The 4,530-nt window shown below is 41.6% G+C and overlaps 1 long non-coding RNA gene across 1 annotated transcript; it reads right to left on the bottom strand.

Moving 5' to 3' along the window:
• Window positions 1-1,180: 1,180 nt before the first annotated feature.
• Window positions 1,181-4,282, bottom strand: LOC131883629 (uncharacterized). The gene is made up of 3 exons (XR_009373629.1): window positions 4,159-4,282; window positions 3,786-4,075; window positions 1,181-1,311 (listed from the first exon to the last, which is right to left on the bottom strand). It is a non-coding gene; the product is annotated as an uncharacterized LOC131883629 (long non-coding RNA).
• Between the last annotated feature and the right edge of the window lie 248 nt (window positions 4,283-4,530).

Genomic DNA, 4,530 nt, shown 5'->3' with positions numbered 1-4,530 from the left:
AGGGGTGAAAAAAATTGATTGTGCATCTTTGAGATTTTTGACAAAAGATAATGACAAAAGATACCCTAAGATCTTTCAAACCAAATTATAAGAAGCTAAAATTTTGTTGAAAGAGCTGATAAAAGTTCAAATATTTACCAAAAAGAGCAATAAATTTGGATAATTATAATGCTGGATGAAATTCAAATAGGATATTCTAGAAGGTTTTCATTTATACATCATCAGTTTCTACAACTATCGCCATTTGTAAGTCAAAGAACAGCTTTATTGATTTTTTGACAAAGCATATTTAGCGCAATTTCGGAGGAAGATGCCATCAAACCAAATTCAGTGCACTCAAAAATTATTGAGTTTCCTTAAGTTTTCCAGTTGCGGTACTGAGGAAATAGAAACTAGTTTGGTTCTATAAGAAAATATTTGAAAAAAATAATTTTTAATTTCTGGCTATCAAAAATGAAATAGGTGGTTAAGTGCCTAATTGCTGTGCTCGAAAAAATGTAGAGAGATCTCCGTCAATACTCTTCCTCGGCTTGTTTGGACGGGTTGAGGCACACACGAACTCGTATGCTGCGAGATTTGGCCTTCTCGCTCAACATAAGGCTCATTCCAGCCATTTTACAGATTGAGGGTCACGCACCCACATATACTGTATGTAGGGTGGAAAAACAGAACACCCGTACTATCCCAGTGCTGGGCTAGGCGGGAGCATTGGAAAAGGCCATCAAAAGAGAATATGATGTTTTTCGCCCGTAAAAGGGACGATAAAAGCCGGGTGAATGGCCGAATAAAAATATATTTTTAATTTCTCCCCGGATGTGGATGGAGCATTGGAGGAAATTCAAGGCTATACACGCACCAACGCACCGAGGCATCCACGCAGCAGTTGCGCCCTTGGAAAGCACCCAAGCCAATCTGACTGCCATGGTAAAGTTGGGTCTTTTGAACATTAAAGGATGTTCAACTGCTGAGTCAGCTACTCAAGAACCCGACAAGCCCACTCAAACAGATGTCATGGCTCTTCATTTTTTCCGTTCGCGCTTTCATACCACAACCGACAAATACAGTACTATACGTGAGAATTGTTTTCATTTCAATTTCAATTTCTGTGCCATTCAGCGGCTTTCCAAGGGAGAGAAGGGATCATAATTCGTGAATAATGTATTTGTTTAATTCCAGTTAGCCGCCGGAGGTGTCGCTTTCCCGTGGTTGTGGGCTTCCCATTACTCCGTCGTTCTGTTTTTCTTCTTCCTCCATGAAATTCCCAGATGGATTCCGAAATGTTATGCTTCATTTGAGCTTCACATCCAAAGTCTAAGAAGGGTTAGTTAGAAGACGAGAGGAAATGGGGTCGAGTTGGTAGGAATGGGAACAGAGAAAGAAGTAATAACGATGATGATAAACCTGACTTCGTTCAGCTTTGAAATAATTTTACGCCCAGAACGATAATCCGTCATGGAATATGTATCAATCAGAGGAAAGTATTCCCTTTTGACGTATCTACTTTAAATGGGGGGAAATATACGAAATGCAAAGAAGAGATGGCTGAAGTTCGATATTAGTTGAAATGATCATTATTATTGGTCTTCCAATAAGTGTCCAAACTGTTCACTGGTAGCTGCAATACCTCCACCCGGTTTTTAGGTGCTATATGCTTGTCAGAATCATCGTCATCCTAAAATAACATTGGCACCAGCCAGCAATTCATTTAAAAGCAGAAAACCCATCCTCTCTGAGGAGCCCTTACTCAATCCTGAACTCGATTGTGGTCCCAAGCTCTTTGATGAAGTAGGGCACATCCTTTTAACCCTTTCTCAAATTCTTCCTATCTTAATTACTTGCTTACTTCCTTGCTTCCTTTCCCCTCACTCTGTGTTTGAACTTAGCTCCTTCAACTATCCCCATTTGCCATCTGGCGTGGATTGATATGATGAACTTCGAGTAAATAAAAACCTGCGCCGTTCGTACTACAAGATTGAGTCATGTCCCAATTGAGCCAAATCGGTCCGGGTTGCCACCCCTTCCTCATTCACAGGAATATGGAGCTCGTAAAAATATGATCAGATGCAGTTCATGACTTGGATGACCGACTGCGCCTGACCGGAAACGAAAACAACGAATCGAACTGCGATCACATTCGCCAGATCCGGGCTTAAGCTTTAAAGCAACTCACTGTACAAAACTCTATCCGATGTTTATGAGTCCGAACTAGTGCTGGGGCGAGTACGGCAAAATTCGGACTCGTACGAGTCCTTTGATTTTTTAACTTTTTGCCGGACTCCAGTCTGGCAGAGGACTCGAGTCTTTTACTACAGTCAGTTCTGGCAAAAAGACTCTTCTTGCGAAATTTTAGAAAAAATGAGTATCAGTATTTTCTAAAAGACTCGAGCTCGGTCAATTTTTCCAAAATCGAGTAAAAGACTCGAGTGCACTCAGACTCGAGTCCAGACTCACCCCAGCACCATTCCAGACTGATGGCTTGTTGGTCTACGTAGGTGTATCCCACAAGAGAATGTTACTCACTACTCGAGATCGCCAAGTCACACTGACTTTTCATCCTTAAAGCTAACTTGACAATGCCTATTACTTTTTCTTAATCTCTTTACCTTGTTGCTTAATATTTGGAGCTCCTTGATTCATAATGAAAACAGCAACCAGTATCCAGTGGCTCTAACCAGTACAATAAAACCCCTAATAGTGAAATTTTTGGGAAGCAGCAAAATTTTCACCATAACGGGGTTTTCACTATACCGGGGTTCTAATTTTTGAGGTCGAAAAAGGTGCATAGGTGTTGAAATAAGATTGGATATTGACATATTGTCAAGCCATCTCGTTTTAATCATAAACATCAAGCATTTTCGTGCGATACATTTTTCGCATTTGACTCTTTCAATCCCGGAGACTCTAGCAATTTAAGATAAAAAATTACGCTGGAGCACCTTATCAGAGTTCCCAATTCTACCCAACATTTATTTTCAAAGTTTTTTTGAGTCATTGTAAAAAGAGTGTAAATGAGGGTTTTTACCTCTTTTCCACTTATGAGCGCTTCACATACAAAAATGATTCGAATTTTCTTAACTCCGAGATTTAAGGTGTGTTTTGTTTTGAAAAACGTATCGGCAGCTCTCAAGAACTCTCCACTAAAAAGAATAATGGACCCGAGAGAAAAATCGTCTTTTCAGAGCCAAGAAGAATCAGCTGACCTGTATTTTTTAAGTTTTTTCTGTTTATGTTTATGCGTTACGAAAATCAGTTTTGACGTCCGAAATTTCAATATCATGGGGTCCAGATATTTAATTTTCCTTATAACGGATTGCTGTAAAGAGCATTTAAATCGTGACGAGTCAGTTTCCCAAGATTGTCTCATCATAACGGGGTTTTCACTTTAACGGGGTTCACTATAGCGGGCTTCTACTGTATATGTATGGGATTCTGGGTCCCCGAACTCTCCTCGAGATCAACCTCGTCATTGCCAATTCTATTGTCAATGGCCAATAATTAGGAAGTAGGGATACGTGCACTCGAGTCAAGAGGAAGAAGTAGTTTTTCAGCATTGGAAAACGGACCTGACAATTTCATTTCCTGCCTCTGTATTGAACCGAAGGGGCTAACAGCGACCACCGGCTGAGACCCATCGAACGATTCGTAAACCTTCGTTTACCACTGCTAAAAGAATCTTTCTCGTGGAAAGGATTTGCACAACGGGACTCATGTGACAACATGAGTTCTAGGTCAGAACATGTACTCGTATTTGGGAGTTCTCACATTCCAGTTGGTGGTCTTTGTACCTCTTCATTTGTACGGATTCTAAGTCCTCGAGTGAGTTGACCCACACTGACTTTTGACGCATTCCAACGGTGATGATAGCAAGTTAACATTGTCAAACGAGCCAGCCAATGACTTGAAGAGCGACATGGTGGGTGGTGGGTGTGTCAAATAAATCTTCGGCCTCTCCTGAAGTACACATGCTTTGTTCGGTTTTCAACAGTGGATTGACGACGGGCCATGGTTTCCTCTATGTGCTGGGCGGGTGCTGCCTAACCCGTTGAGAGACCACCCAATCGACTTTCAGGTCATTCTGGGGAGTGATCGGTTCGTTTTTCCGAAATGGATTTTAGGGAGCGTAATTACTCGGCCACCAAAACCGAAAAGCATACTCACAGTCCTAACTGGCGCTAAGGCAGCTTCGATCACAGAACTCGTCCGTCCGAGAATCCATCTGAAGACGGATTTCGAGAGTGGTGGCAAAGCGCGAGGGACGAGTACGAAAACAGCAGCTGCCGTGGCCTCGTTGGCTACGGGACAAAGGAGCAAATGGGAAATTTGAGTTCATTATTTGGGGGACTGAAAACTAGTCTTAAGGGACAAGATTAGGGTTTGTTGGCTTCATCATCTTTGTACCCTTAGCGAGCTCGGTATACGTTTTGGAAAGAGCGTGAGTACCTGAGGCTTTTAGAGATACTTTTACTGATGTGGACGGCAAATGGAAGCAAAAATTTCTGATCTCCTAAACCGTTCACTTTATTCCAAATA

The sequence above is a fragment of the Tigriopus californicus genome, chromosome 7, assembly GCF_007210705.1.
Source record: "Tigriopus californicus strain San Diego chromosome 7, Tcal_SD_v2.1, whole genome shotgun sequence".
Taxonomy (NCBI): Eukaryota; Metazoa; Arthropoda; class Copepoda; order Harpacticoida; family Harpacticidae; genus Tigriopus; species Tigriopus californicus.
This window is presented reverse-complemented; position numbering and strand designations above follow the sequence as displayed.